Raw genomic sequence first — 16,551 nt, forward strand, 5'->3', positions numbered from 1 at the left:
TGTTCAAAAGGGACAGCTCTAAGATCATTACCAAATTCACCCAACAAGGTTACTCTAACAGCATTATTATAACAGAAGAGAACAGAGTACTATTCAAAGGTCGCACTCAGCTTCTCACCAAAAAAGTTACAACAGAAGTCGCAGAAACACGATGCATATTCATCTCTAAATACTCTATCTACAGTACCAAAATCAAAACAATCAAACACTGGCAACTGCTACAACTCGAACATGATCTATCAGAACCAGCCTAACTTGGCCTACTAACGATCTAAATACATCCAATAAATGCTGAAGTCAAGCAATACCACTGTTACAATGTTCAAGGGTACTATTCCATGCTATAATTGTGGCAATTGCAACAGCATCATACCTGGTAACACGATATTGCATCCCACACAAGGAACACCCATTCATCTTCAGGTGAATGCCACGTGCGATACTACCAATGTAGTATTCCTACTCAAATGCCCGTGCGGTTTACCGCACGTGGGTAAAACCAAGCTCAAAATCAAGGTCCGACTTACTGAACATCGCAGCAACATCCGGATGAAAAATCTAAAATCAATAGTGGCAGCACATTATGTCAAACTTGCCCACAATGTTATTCAAATCCGGTTCCTGATATTGAAGGTCGTCAAGAAAACAGAAGGCAGAGACAATTAAAAATTCCTTCTGCAGCGTGAACTGTATTGGATGCACAAGTTAAATTCTCTACACCCGGAGGGTCTCAATGAGACGAGAATTTAGCATTTGCCTTTGAAATTCACTGTATCTGTTTGCGTCTCCCTGTATCTGATTTCTCTCTTTTCTTATACTCATGTTTTATGTGTATTTTTCCAGTGATTTTCTCAGCTCCACTCTACTTTTTTACGCCCTGTTACCACCTGTTTTTGATCTACTCATTGTTCCTCCTGATCCAATCTCTGCGTTTTCTTGTCTGCCCTTTGATTCCTCATCACATATTGTAGCTCACTGCTCCATTTTAAACACATTTTTCTGCTCCTAGTGTGTCCCTACCATTTGGTTACTTGTTTTCCACTCGCTACTTTTCCCTCTCCATTCCTCATCTTTTTTCTGGTTTTTCTATTTCTTTTTCTAATTCTTTCTCTTCAAGTTTCGATTTTCTTGTTCAGCACTGTTCGTTTTTATAGTAACTCATTCATTTTTTGTCACCTGCTTCATACAGCACCCTTGCTTATCACACCTTGAAGACAATTGTAACTTTATTTGTGTCACTACAGACGTGAACACTGCTCCCTCAGTTCTCTTTCTGTTACTACTGTTTGTTGCATTTTAAACACCACGTGACACTTCTTTGGATTACTCACACAACATTGCCTCGCCCGGACGCTTAGCATCTTGCATGTTTCTTTACGTTTAATTTGCGATAAGCTGCAGATATTCCAATATCGCAAAGCAAGCGTTTTTCTGTTACACGTTTTATATGTGTATACTCAGCTGACCCCTCTCGCCACGTTGCACATTCACCCGCCTGGCTCCGCTTGTTTCTAAATCCCAGTTAACTTCATTTTAACACCTTTTTTTAACCCGTCATGAGTTTCCCCTTGATTTATAGCACTTTTCTATTCGTTTTTATCACCTTCCATTAATTAGGATGCCACCACATGAACATATGGGGGGCTCTTTTGGCCAGTTTATCGTTCCGGTAGACCTTCCTTTTCGGGCTTACTTCTCACTGATGATCGCATCTTCGGGCCTTTCACTCGTTTATTTACCACAGCACCACTTCTTTAATGATACATTTCTTTGCATGAACTGTCTTTTTATTCTTTTTTTCTTGTTTACTTTTCATCACTCTTCGCACAAACTCTATGGTCAGCTTCTTTCTTCTAGTTTAAGTACCCACCAATCACACCCGCGTTGGACCACTCACATGCTTAGTATTTACCTAGATGCGTTCTTTCAGGGCCTCTTTTTATACATTTTCTATTTTGTTTATTTTTCAGACATATTACCCCGTGAAGAAGAGCTACGGCTCGAAATGCATTGGGGTTGTTGGTAAATTTGCCAATGGATAACCCACCATGATTACATAATGTTGTATGTAATAAACCTGCAGCAACTTTTCCCAGTCTAACACTGGTGTCTGTGTGTTATTTGCGGGATTTTGGGGCGGGGTGTTCTGTAGACCTGATGGGACTATGCGGCTGCCCGAGGCCATCCTGTGGCCTTCAGGAGGGTGGGCCCTTAGTCCCAGAGGGCTTCCCCCCCCCCCACCTACTATGGTTCCTCTCCTCCCCAGGCAGGAGGCGCCCGGCTGGAGGGTGGGTGGGCTAGTGACGCGAGTCCGGGGCGGCAGGCAAGGCAGGCAAGGCGAGGGGTATATAATATCCCCTCGACATTTTACTAGCCTCTTTGCCACTCCGGACGTTGCTCATCTGGTCTCTGGACACTCTTTTACCCTCCCTACCTCTTACTCTGAGTGTCAGCGAAGGGGGGAGTACCTGGGGGAACTTTAATGTGTTGGACCACTCACATGCTTAGTATTTACCTAGATGCATTCTTTCAGGGCCTCTTGTTATACATTTTCTATTTTGTTTATTTTTCAGACATATTTCCCCGTGAAGAAGAGCTACGGCTCAAAATGCATTGGGGTTGTTGGTAAATTTGCCAATGGATTACAGACCACTATCGTGATCCTATTGTTTCTACTGTACAAAATTACCTAAGGAACTATGTATCATATGACGTAATAGGATTAAATACTTCAGGTGGAAATAAAAGTATACATTTTCATCTAATTGGATTAACGCTTTATCGACTTTATAAGAGACCAGCAGCCCGTCCCGACGTTGTCCGGGTATTAATTGCTGCCGGCCGATTGTCATGCCCATTGGTCACACCCCTTGCTGATTGCCTCGCACATTGGCCACGTCCCCAGAACAGAAAATATTGCCCAATAAAAATTACCATTACAAATGCCTTAATCCTAATATTGCAGCGCCCTCCATAATCTGCAGGAGAGTTGTTTCTATCTCTGGAGGTCGCCAGTCCAGAGTGCGTTGGAAGGACCCAGAAAACCACCTGTTTTGTAGCAGTAGTATATTGTTTTGTAGGATTTCGTTTTGAAAGCATTTCTTATCTTTAACAGGCCTGTGAAACGCTCCGACTCACATTGCACTGCTGATGCACTTAAGAGTGCGCGGTCAGCAGTGTGTGAACTCGAGTTTCCCTACTTTATTTTTCCTTGCAATATTATATAGCACGAACTCGACAACATGGCATGAGCACAATTTACATTGCACAAGAACACATTCATTTGTGGTAGGCATGGGGAGACAAAGCGATTTGCCTGGAATCACAGGCTGTTGAGCTGATGGAGCGATTTGAACCTAGCTCCCCAGCTCTAAAGTTTGCAATTCTAGAACTTCTGGCGAGAGGTGTGTCTAAAAGTGTATGTCGGTGCTGGCCATCAATGAGAGAGACCTGTGCATTTTTCAAATGGGTGGTGAAAAAATATGTGTATGTTTCTGGAGATGTGGGCCGCCGTGCCACCAATGTACTTACCGGGGTAGGGATAGTCCCTTTCTTGCTATTTTCGTGGAGGCGGGCCTTGTGTCCGGATGTGCATAGTGCGAGGCCTGTGCGCAACAGAAGTGGAAAATCTCCAGTGTGCGCTTCAGGCGTCACCGGAAGTTAAGGCGAGATTAGATTTCCTGCACAATGGACCCTGTTTGCGCTCCTTCCGGCCCTTGGGAATAGCGCCATGCCTGACCTACATACAGTAAAGCAGGTGCACGTCACTTGGAGTGCGGGGCAAGCACATCCGGAGCTGGAATGTACAGAACCTGGGAAGAAAAGACAATGAAATATTGGGCACAACGCCCACGCCCCCAGCACACGCCCACAGCACAACGCAGACACGCCCACAAGGGACTACTTTGCTGGCACAGTTCTTTTTCCTTTTAAATGTATATGGTGGGCGTCTGCATAGCCTATGTCCTTCTGCTGCAACTGCCCTTTCCAACGCTGTATTGGGTGTTGTGATTGGTGCAGCGGTTATTGAGATTACCCACCTCAAAAGTTTGGGCTCTCTCTGTTTATAATATTAGTATGGATATGGATTGCAATTCATTTTGCCTACAGACGTGCTCACGTTTATATCCTTACACTCGTAAGGCTTTTCATAGAGACTTCTGTAGGGACCTCTGCTTCTCATAAGAGGAAATCCTCTTATGATAAGAAGTGCCAACTGCTTGAGTTTGAGAGAGCTAAGCTCAGAATCAAGAGAGAGCTATTGGCCTTACGTTAGGGAATCCCTGGAGCTTCAGAAAGCTTCAAAAAGGTTGGGGCTAGAGCCCCATGGTGGCAGCAACAGTATCGCTAGAGGTAGAGAACCTACTCATGACAATAGGAACCTGAACAAGATTGTCCCTCCCTACCCAGTGTGGATGACTTCCACAAATGGATAACTGCGCTAGAGAGGGCCTATAAAGTACAGAAGGTCTCTCAGGAGCAGTGGGCAGCAATCTTGCAGTTCTCCTTTGCAGACAAAAGTAGAAAAGGTAGATACAAGCTCCTCACTGTTAGAGAAGAGGATGCTGAAGATTACAACGTCTTGAAGAGTGCACTGATTGGTGGGTTCGGCTTAACCACTGAACAATTCAGGATTAAGTTCAGAGATACTCAGAAGGCACAGACTCAAGACTGGGTTGACTTGGTAGATTGTGCTACTAAGGCTCTGGAGGGCTGGTTACGTGGCAGTAAAATATGTGATTTTACAGGTTTGTACAATTTAATTATGAGGGAGCAGATCCTTAATAATTGTCAAAATCAGTTGCATCAGTACCTGGTGGACTCTGATCTGACCTCTCCCTAAGAATTGGGCCAGAAGGCAGACAAATGGGTCAGAACGATAGTGACGCAGAAGGTTCAGAACCAAGGTGGTGACTCCAAGATGCAAGAATCTAGAAACTCTGATTAGGGTGGGAAGAAGGGTAAAGACCAGAAGTCTTCTCAAGGGCCCCAAACATCTGCATCTGGTGGGGAGTGACAATCCAACAAGGGAAAAGGCAAGAAGAACCCATAGTATCAAATCTGTAAACAGAAGATTCATTGGACGAGTGATTGTACCAAGTCAAAGAATTCAACTCCAGCCACCATTGCCCCTAAGGCAACTTTTCCCCCTATGTACAGCTCCAAGTGGTGGTACTCGGAATAAGGGTGTAGTAGGGTTAACCCTGGGATCTGAGGTGGACTCTAGCCTAGTCAGAGTTCCTACTCAGGTTGTGTTGATACCACAACCTGTCGTAGGGGTTCCCTTTGAGAGGGTTGGGATTGAAATTGTTGGTCCCATGGATCCTCAAACTTCATCTGGGCACAGATTTCTACTGGTGGTGGTGGACCATGCCACTAGATATCCGGAGGCAATCCCACTTGCTACCACAGCTCCTGTGGTAGCACGGGCCCTCCTGGGAATCTTTTCCAGGGTGGGTTTCCCTAAGGAGGGAGTATCAGACAGAGGTGCAAACTTTATGTCTAGTTACTTGAATGCTATGTGGGAGGAGTGTGGAGTAAATTACAAATGTATCACCCTGTGAGGAAGAGCTTTCCGGGACCTCAGCAATGGAACACTTTCTCCATTATCTTTCATCATCTCTTCTCCTGTATTTGCAGAACTTGCCCGAGGAGTGCTGGTTCTTTAAGGCGTCATGCTTCCCAGGTCCGTTGACTGGGTCACGTGGTGCAGAGGACTTCAAATTGGAAGTCGTCAGAGAGAGCTTGCGTTCACTGGGACCAGCGGACGGAGAACGCCAGGAGAAGACGCTTGCAAGGACCTATCTGGTGACCCAGTGGGACAAAGCAGGAAGCCTTCAAGGGGAGCAGAAGACTCACCAGTCGAGAAGAAGAACCGGAGCAGGACGGGCCCAGCCGAGGAAACAGACGGGCAGCGAGACCCTACCTGGCAACGCGAAGACTAAAGCCACGGCCCTGGAGGGACGTGGCTACACAAGGTACGGTGTGTTTCAAAACAACAAGGGACCCCAAGTAAATCAGCAAAGGACCTCAGGGAGCAATTTTTTTTTAAAACAACAGCAGTCCCAAGCAACACAGGATGAATCATACAAATTAATACAGACACAATGGATTTTGTATTTCAGTGACTTGTCCAGCCGGACAATGGTCATCAAGTATATTTACTTCATAGCACAAATTAGAAAGAATATCCTTCAACAGTCTCACGGTGTGGGGCACAAGCCTGTACCTCAATTACACATAGACACTTTAGTACACTCAAAGTGAACAGGAAAGGGCTTTTAGGCAAAAAGCTAAATTGTTCTTTAAATCATAGTGTGAACAGATATTCTAAGATGCGCAATTACATCAACATCGTACATGGTATACACACTGTATATGGCACATGAATTTGGTCGACGGCGTTTCGATCCCACATTTAAATCACAGGGATCATCATCAGGACATTTCATAAATGCCTAATAGTTACAAGCCTCTGAAACAGGGGTCTCCAAACCGGTCCTGGAGGGCCGGATCCATGCCAGATTTTTTGGATATCCCCATTGAGATACATGTAGTAATTTAAAAAATCTGGCATGGATCCGGCCCTCCAGGACCGGTTTGGAGACCCCTGCTCTAAAACCTAAAAAGGAGAAGTGGGGAAAGGAGATGTACAAGAGATTATGAACTGAACAAGAGTGATTTCAATCAGTTTCAACGTGGTGGTCAGTGCTTAAGGGGTGTGTATTTAAAAAGCAAGTTGATGCACAAACCATGAAGATTACCGCTGTGATCGTGGCTCCCTCACTGCGCCGTTACCGTTTCTCACCGCGACGCAATTTTAGAACGTTACCACCTCGCGCTTTGGCACGAAATTAAGTGTTGGCAATTATCCTACCAATTGACCACATTGACTAATGGTTAGGACTGCGGTAAATTCCCATTTCACTGCGGACACTACCCCTTGGAATTGCTACAATCACGATCACACCAGTTCCTCGAACACGTGGAATTGACAATTTTTCACCATAACTTCTTCACAGCAGTAGACTCCCACCCACGGGTTCTACTGTTAGTCACATTAAGACAATGTCGATGCTCTCATTGTTCCCCAAACACAGTCCCTCGGTCCCCACGATCACGGCGGTAATCTTCATGGTTTGTGCAAGGCACAGGAGTGGTACAAAAACATTTTATTCCATTTAAAAAAAAAGAAGACTTTCTACTTAGATATTTGCATTTGGAGCTATTGAGATTTCTACTGCTACTCGGAGATTTGCAACCGTGTTTTCCACAATTTTACATCTTTTTCTGACATTCATCTATGGATTTTCAATTGTTTATTTGAATCTATCTTTAGCATCTTTCAAGGACACTACCGTTGGAGTTCTTCTTCTGCTGACGTTCCTCGCTCTTCACTGGTTTTTCAGAGTGCCATTGGAACTAGCGTTGTCAAGCAACTCCCCGTGTCCTACATACGAACTTCCTCACGTTTTCGTCACCACGTCACAACGTCATGTACCACGTCACGCAAATCATCATCGTGTCATGTAACATAGTGTAACGCCATTTTGGACCAGGTTAAACGCTGCCATTTTATTTCAACGTGGTAGAAATATTGGATAAAGTCAAGTGTACGGAAATTTCATTTATGTTAAATTCAACGCCGATGCGCACGACTGCGCATTATATCGGATAGAGTCGGGTATATAGAAATTTCATTAATATTATATTCAATGTCGATGTGAACTACTGCACACTCCTCATTCATTAATTTCAGAACATTAACATCACTTACGCGCCGATGCACACGGTAAAAGAGAACTTTATTGTTACAAAAAAATTACTTTAACCATCATTTTGGCAATTGCATCTTCCTTTTAGTTCAACAACATTTACTTTTATGATTTTTACTCCGAGATATTGAAACTTTGATTCATATATTGTTATTGTGTATATTACATGCTTTTGAAAAAAAAACTTCAACAATCTCATTGTATTGTTTTCTCACTATTCACATAATATGTTTTGTGACATTTTTAGGGGGTAGTTTTTGTTTTTATAAAATTATTATTATCTACCATGCAATTTGAACCCCCAGCAACGATTTTACAGTGTAAAGGTGAGCCTTCCATTCCATGGAAAAGATGGAAGGAGAAGTTTATAATTGACATTAAAGCTATAGATGGTGAGAGAATAGGGGAATGAAAGGAAAAAAAAAATTCTACATTGTTTGGGTTCGGAGGGACAAGCTGTTTTTAGAGCTTTGCCTATAGTTCAAGGAGATTTAAGCCTTTATGATGAAGCACTTTTATGTATGGAAACAAGATTTAAATCTACAACCAGTTTGGCTCTCAATAGATACAAGTTTTTACATGTGCACAAAGCGAGTCAGAGTCATTTGACGACTTTTTAACTGCTCTCAGGTCTCTTGCTGTTTTGTGTGAATTTGGTGGTATGACTGACGAAATGATTAGGGACCAGATAATTGTGAATGTTAGAAATAAAAAGACACAAGAACAATTATGTTTTTTGGGTAAACCTAATTTACATGACAGTATTGCTAACGCAAAAGTCATTGAACAGTCTGAAAAGTGGATGAAAACCATTGAGGATGTAACTGTCAAAGGTGACAAGGGCAATAAGTGCATTGATGAGGTCTGTGCCATGAACAGTTCTACAAAAAATTATAGTACGAACAAAAGTTCTGATAAGTAGTGTGTTTTAGATGTGGTAGTGTCAACCATGTGGCTTCTTTTAAATTTTGTCCTGCAATAGGGAAAGAATGTACCAAGTGCGGGAGAATAGGACACTTCGCCAAAGCATGTAGAGATGATAAGAAAATGAAATAAGGGAAAAATCTGTAGTAAAATTGGAGAAGTCTCTTTTGTGCGTTGTACTCATGTTGCTGATACAGAACGCTCTGAGGAGAAAGGAATGGTAGTTTCTGTAATAGATCTTTGTGCTTTAGAAGGTGAAACACTTAATTCTCCTAAATGTGTGGTACAATTTTGGGGGAAAGATTTGGAACTTATGGCAGACTCTGGATCTTTGTGGACTATTATTATGGAGATTTACTTTAATGAAAGATTTTGTGGACATTTTCCATCAAAGATATATGTTCTCCAGACATTACTGCTCAAGGTTTTGATGGGTCTTCCATAGATTTTATTGGTTTTGTTGCTTCTGAAGTAAAATTCAAAGAAAGATCGTCTTATATAAAACTTTATGTTGAAAAAAAGGTGTGAACGTGTTGGGTTGAAGAGACCAATGGAAACTGAATATTATTTTAAACCCTTGTAACAAAGAACCTGTCATGGTTGTTGAGGATAAAGAAGTTTTTAATCCTATTGAGGATGAGTTTCCTGACGATTTTTCTGCACATTTAGGAAAACTCAAGGTTTTACTCATTTGATAATACTCAAACAAGGTGCGTCCCCTGTTAAACAGAAACTTAGAAATGTTTCCAATAATGTAAGAGAGGAATTAAGTAAAGCTTTACAAGAAATGTTAGATGGTGGAGTGATAGAAGAGGTGGAGTCATCGGAATGGGTTTCTCTGATTGTTTTCGCACGAAAAGCTGATCATTTCTTGAGAATATGTATTAATCTTAGAGCCCTCAATGCTAACATATTAGTGGATTGCCATCCATTACCTAATATAAACGAAGTAGTTAGCATGCTAGGTGGTGCCAAAATTTACTCTACTCTTGACCGTCGATCTACATATCATCAGATTTTGCTTGCCAAAGAGTCACATGACAGCTTTTATTACACCCCAAGGTCTGTACCAATTCATTCATAAATCTTTATTTTGGTAATATTATCACCATAAAAGATACACAAGATACATTTCATAAATATTAAAACAATAAAACATTTAAAACATCACAATTCATCCTAGTGCGTGGAAATTTTACAAAATACAAAGTTCCAGGTTTTGCAGTACAGTTAATGACCAGCCTTAAGGCTCTGTATCCTCAGCGGCCACATTGCACCTAAAAATTTGGCTACAGCAAAAACAATGTGGTCAGTCATGTCTGTTTTCAGTACTCTGAACGCGGCCCAGCACTCCGCAAACCCCAGGCTCCTACATATAGGGACAATCCATTTCTTGCGGGGAGCTTTATAGGCCGGGCAAAAAAAGATCATGTGGAGCTCTGTTTCAGTGGCCACTCTACAAGCCGGGCATAAACTAATAGTTGGGTCTCTCCACTTACTAGTTAGAGCTCTTAGTGGGAGGCTCCCATGCCTCCACTGCAGGTAGAGTTTTCTGAGTAATACAGGATAGATTTTTTCCAAGGCTGGTTCAAAACTGTAATGATCCTTGATACATAAAAATGAGTCTGTAAGTGACCCCAGTGTTGCCTGTCGGCAGAGTGCCGCTAGTTTACTATCATAATAGACCTTTGCCAGCCTTTTTCTGGAAATTCATGGACATGCCGTCGAGGGATCAGACCACAGTGTCGGTAGGGCTAGGCCCTCTAGTTCAGTTTTGATGAATTTTAGCCATTTAATTTTCCCAGCATTAGGCATGGCTAGGACCTCTTGTAGACCCTGCCTATAACTGATCAGTTCCGGGACTGCCCACAGCCTCCGCCAATAAACCAAGGGACGCAGTGCCAGTTCTTCACTTAGTGGTCGCAGCCCTAAATCTAGCCTTAGCGGGACAAGGGGTGTACTGGGCGGGAGTCGGGCCACCAGCCTAATGAACTTGTTCTCCTCTTTCACTAGGTCTGGGGAGACTACGTGACCCCATAGCTCACAGCCATACATGGCAGCACCCCTTGCCTGTGCCTTGTAAACCTGGAGTGATGGGCCCATGGGTTTGATAGATGACCTGTTATTTCCTATTAACCTCAAAACCCCTCCCGAGTACTGGGTCAATTTAAGTAGTGCTTTCTGTTGGTGTGTGCACCAAGTCATTTTTTCATTTATCATGACCCCAAGATACTCAAAGGTGTGTACCCTTTCAAGGCTGGTCTGGCCAATGGTAGGTGTAAATCGGAATTTAGGTGGGGAATTAAAGACCATACATTTTGTCTTTAGGGTGTTGATTTCTAAGCCATGTTCCCCACAAAAATCTACAAAACCATTTAGGACACGCTGTATCCCCATTGGGGACTTTGAAAGCAGCAGGGTGTCATTGGCGAACATAATCGCTGGCACCCTGCTGCCTGCCAGCTTGGGAGCGTCTAGGTGGGAATTCCGTTGAGGTGAGCGATTACCCCGTTGACGTAGAGGCAGAACAGGGTCGGTGCAAGCACGCAGCCCTGCCTTACCCCCCTGTCAACGGGGAATCGGTTAGACAATGCCCCATCCTTACCGCACCTCACCTGAGCAAAGTTGGCAGTATGGAGACGAATAATCATCTCCGACAAGCCCCTCGGGACCCCCAGTTTAGCCAGCACCTCCCATAGTTTTCTGCGGGGGACCAGGTCGAAGGCCACCCTCAGGTCCACGAATACAGTGTAGAGGCTGCCACCCTCCAGCTGTACAGTTTTCCAGAAAATGAGGGCAAGCCGGAAGACCTGGTCTGTGGTGGGGATCTTTCTTCTGAATCCCGCCTGAAGTGGACTCAGAATATCATGATCCAAGATCCAGTCCGACAGACGGTCCAAAAGTAGCCTGGTGAAGAGTTTCTGAGAAACATCTATCAGGCTTATTGGTCTATAGTTGGCTGGGAGCAGAGGCGAACCCTTCTTAAATATAGGCACTATCTCTGCCCCCAGCCAAGTTGGGGGGATCATCATGCCATTCAAGATTGCATTGAACAGCATCCTCAAGTACGGGGCCTTTTCAGCCGCGAGACCTAAAATTGCCATATTAAGTTCTCCCAGGGTAAACCCATCCATGTGGGGAAGGGTTTCAGAGGTCCGGTCCATTACAGGTACGGGTGAGTTACCATCTTGGCTCTGATCGTGCGCACTGTACAGGGATTTAAAGTGGTCCTCCCACACAATGGCAGAGATATTTGCATTTACTGCCGCTAGTGGTTCAGCCGAACCGTGCTTGACGATCTGCCAGAATTTGCGGGCATCATGGACTGCTAGGGCAACCATCATTTCCGACCAGTTATCCTGATCCCATTCTATTTTGGCTTTGCAAATGGTGGCCTTGTAGGCCATCCATTTATCCCTGATCTTGCTAGGAGTTTCCAGTGTTTTGAGAGACTCCAGGAGGGCAGCCTTTGCTCTTCTGCAGGCATCATTGAACCAAGAGGCTCTTTTCCCCTTGACCTTTTTCGTCCTGGCCTCCAGGTTCAATACTTTTGCTAGATTGGTACAGAGCTCGGAGTGAATGTCCCCAAGCGCACTGAACTTATCGGGGGTGGGTGACTGAGGAAGGAGATCCCTGACTTTTTCAAGGGCAGGGACCACTGCCTCATATAGCCTCTGAATGTTTTGTGGGTTCTGCACTAATTTTGGCCATCTAATTCTGCGTCTGTTGCTGGTTGCAACTAGACCCTCTGGGGATGTTGAGTTTTTATCTTTGTTTGCTATCTTGACACCATGTACAACCAGTCTCAGTGACAATGCATTATGGTCACTGTCGGACCTGCTCAGTATGTTAAAGTCCCTCACTTTGGCCCAATCCTTGATCGGCACCAGGATATAATCTATCCGCGATTCGTGCCCTGGTCTGTTGAAGGTATGCTGGGGTGGGATGTCTCCCTTAACACGCCCATTGCAAGCCCTCAACAAGTGGGATAGGGTAAAGGATAGTATTTGAGTGACTAAGGGTGACCATGCTTTTACAGGTGGACCCGGCATGGTGGGTATCTCCCAAAGATCATCCTCTTCATTAGTCACCTCTTCCTTGTAATCCGGGAGGGGCTCAAATTGGGTGTTAAAGTCCCCCCCAATTACGAGTGATGGACAGAGGGTGGTGCGATCAATAAATGCAGATAAGTCCTCGATAGTTCCCGAAGTGCCCGTAATGGCAACTGGTCTAGAGTATACGTTTATTAATGCTACTCTCGCACCAGATGCCCACTCTAGGACAACACACTGCAAGTCCGGTGAATTGGTTTCGAGGTTTCTTGCCCTGCATCCCAGATGCGAGCCCACCCAGATCGACAGACCGCCAGACGGTCGGCCCTTCCCACCCCATTTTGCTACTGTCTCAAAGGTTGCATACCCTATACGGGAGTGTTGTTCTCTAGCCCACTTTCCTGGAACAGGCAAATATCCTATTCCTCAATGAATTCCACCCACTCTGCGGAATCCAACTTATTGGCCAACCCAGCCACATTCCAAGAAAGTATCGAGAGTGTGCTCGGTACCCCCTTCTCCTCGGTGGGATTGAAAGGCTGTGTACGCCTATTTATCCTAGACTGTAGTTTGAAAAGGACCACACCTTTGGTGCCGGAAAACAAGTTACGTTGAGGACCTCAGGAGAGTCTTTATCCTTGTTGGTTTGACCAGCTAGGAATGTGCTGGTGGTACTATCTAGATCTTTCACATGCTCAGTGGGTGTGCCCCCCTCAGAGTGATCATCGGCCTGCTTGTCCATATTCAATTCAATTCAATTCAATTCAATTCAGAAATTTATATAGCGCGCTAGATACCCAGAGGGTCTCAAGGCGCTTAGGGAGGGGTGGGGAATTATTTGTAGAATATCCAGGTTTTAAGTTGTTTTCTGAAAGCTAGGTGGTTTTGAGTGAGGCGAAGGTGAATGGGAAGTGAGTTCCAGGTTTTAGCCGCCAGGTAGGAGAAGGATCTGCCTCCCATGGTGGTTTTGTTGATGCGAGGTACAGCAGCCAGGGCTTGGTTGGAGGAGCGTAGTTGGCGGGAGGGGGTGTAGAAGGAAAGTCGTGTGTTGAGGCATTCGGGTCCAAGTTCGTAGAGGGCTTTGTGTGCGTGGGTTAGGAGGCGGAATGTTATCCTCTTATTGACGGGGAGCCAGTGGAGGCTTTTCAGGTGACCAGAAATGTGGTCATTGCGCGGGATGTCTAGTATGAGTCTGGCTGAAGCGTTCTGGATGTGTTGGAGTTTTTTCTGAAGTTTTGCGATGGTACCGGCGTATAAGGTGTTTCCATAGTCCAGTCGGCTTGTAACCAGTGCGTGGGTGACCGTTTTTCTGGTTTCGGTGGGGATCCAGCGAAATTTTTTTTTGAGCATGCGAAGAATGTTGAAGCAAGAAGATGAAACGGCATTGACTTGTCTGGTCATCGAGAGTGAGGAGTCCAGAATGACGCCCAGGTTCCGTGAGTGGTCCGTCGGGATGGGTGCTTTTCCGAGAGACTCTGGCCACCAAGAGTTGTCCCAGGCAGAGGGGGAGGTGCCTAAGATAAGGACTTCAGTTTTGTCGGAATTCAGTTTCAGACGGCTGTGCTTCATGCACTCGGCTACTTCTTTCATTCCTTCATGCAGGTAGGTTTTGGCGGTGTTAGGGTCTTTGGTTAGAGAGAGGATCAGTTGAGTGTCGTCAGCGTAGGAGATGATGTTGAGGTTGTGTTGCCGTGCGATGGTCGCGAGGGGGCTCATGTATACGTTGAAGGGGGTGGGACTGAGTGATGATCCTTGTGGCACGCCGCAAATGACTTCCGTGGCCTCTGACTTGAATGGTGGGAGGCGGACTCTGGGTTCTTCCGGCAAGGAACGAGGTAATCCATTCCAGTGCTTTTCCTTGGATTCCGATGTTTCTGAGGCGGTGTAACAGGGTGTTATGACAGACTGTGTCGAAGGCTGCGGAGAGGTCGAGGAGGATGAGGGCGACTGTGTCTCCATTGTCCAGTAGAGTTCGAATGTCGTCAGTTGCTGCGATGAGTGCGGTCTCAGTGCTGTGTTTGGCTCGGAAGCCGGACTGTGATGAGTCGAGGGATTTGTTAGTTTCGAGGAAGGCGGCGAGCTGGTTGTTGACAGCTTTCTCAATGACTTTGGCCGGGAATGGAAGGAGCGAGATGGGGCGGTAGTTTTTGAGTTCGGTGGGGTCCGCTGTGGGTTTTTTCAGAAGGGCGCTGAGTTCGGCGTGTTTCCAGCTTTCCGGGAAGGTGGCGGAGTTGAGGGAGCAGTTGATGACATCTCGGAGGTGGGGTGCGATGCCGGAGTCAGCTTTGTTGAAGATGTGGTGAGGGCAAGGGTCTGTGGGGGATCCTGAGTGGATGGAGTTCATCAGGCGGATGGTGTCCTCAGTGGAGATTGGGTTCCAGTCATTAAGGATGTTCAAGGGGGGTGAAGGTACGGCAGAAGGTTGGGTGGGTTGGTCTCCGGGTTGGTAGTCGAAGCTGTTGTGGATATCTGCGATTTTGTCGTGGAAGAACAAAGCTAGGGAGTCGCAAAGGGCTTGAGAGGGAGTGATGTGGTTGGAGTTGGCAGTGGGGTTGGTAAACTCTTTGACGATGTTGAATAGTTCCTTGCTGTTGTGTGCGTTGTTGTCAAGTCGGTCTTTGAAGGCGGCTTTCTTGGCAGTCCGGATCAGTTGGTGGTGTATGCGGGTGGCATTTTTGAAGGAATCCTTAGCGCTGGTGTTTTGGTCTTTTTTCCAGGCCTTCTCAAGGGAGCGACAGAGTTTCTTGGATTTCTTAAGATCATCGTTGAACCAAGGGGCGTTTTTGTTGCCAAGTTTGCTTTGACGTTTTTTCAGGGGTGCTAGGAAGTCAGCGCTGTTGGTTAGCCATTGAGTGAGGTTAATGGCTGCTTGGTTGGCGTTCGAAGAGTGGGCAGGGGGGTTTTGAAGAAGCGATGAGGAGATCTGGTCGATGGTGATTTTGTTCCAGTTTCTTCGCAGAGTAGGTTGGGGGTGGTTGTGGGTAGTGGTCTTTTTGTAGACAAAGTAAACGCAGCTGTGGTCCGTCCAGTGGAGAGCAGTGGTGTGACTGAAGGAGATATGCTTGCTGGAGGTGAAGATGGGGTCGAGTGTGTGCCCTGCAATGTGGGTGGGGGTATTAACAAGTTGTTTGAGTCCGATGTTGGCGAGATTGTCCAGAAGGGTGGTGGTGTTGCAGTCGATGCTCTTTTCCAGGTGAAAATTGAGGTCTCCCAATAGAATGTAGTCCTCGGAGGGGAGGGCGTGTGGGGTGATAAAGTCAGTGATGTCTTCACAGAATTGTGCACGGGGTCCTGGTGGCCTGTAGAGGAGGGTACCTCTGAGTGTGGTCTTGGGGTCGGTGTGGATCTGGAAGTGAAGGTGTTCGGCGCTAGCAAGGTTGGCGTCAGAGCTGGTTGAGATGCGGATGGAATTCTTGTGGACGATAGCGATGCCTCCTCCTGTTTGCTTGGTGCGGTCTTTTCGGATGATTTTGTAGCCTTCCGGGATGGCGATGGTGATGTCTGGGGCTGAGGAGGCGTTCATCCATGTTTCTGTTAGGAAGGCGACGTCCGGAGAGATGGTGCCTAGTAGATTCCAGAGGTCGATGGCGTGTCTGTGGACCGAGCAGGTGTTGAGCAGGATGCATTTTAGGTGGTTGGTGTCAGGTCTCTGTTTGGTGTTAGTGGATGAGGAGTTGGTCTTGGTGCCGTCAAACTTGCAGGAGTTGCATGTGAAGGGTCCATGAGTGTGTCCAGGAGCGGCTTGGGCGCAGTTGGGGAATCGACCGGGGTTTAGGGCTAAGAGGGTGGAGGGGTCGTAT

The 16,551-nt window shown here is 45.7% G+C and overlaps 1 protein-coding gene across 2 annotated transcripts in view; it reads right to left on the reverse strand.

Moving 5' to 3' along the window:
- LOC147724962 (E3 ubiquitin-protein ligase TRIM39-like) overlaps positions 1-16,551 on the reverse strand; it is a 299,690-nt gene that overhangs the window by 141,290 nt on the left and 141,849 nt on the right. The window lies entirely within an intron of this gene.

The sequence above is a fragment of the Lissotriton vulgaris genome, chromosome 4_1, assembly GCF_964263255.1.
Source record: "Lissotriton vulgaris chromosome 4_1, aLisVul1.2, whole genome shotgun sequence".
NCBI classification, from domain to species: domain Eukaryota; kingdom Metazoa; phylum Chordata; class Amphibia; order Caudata; family Salamandridae; genus Lissotriton; species Lissotriton vulgaris.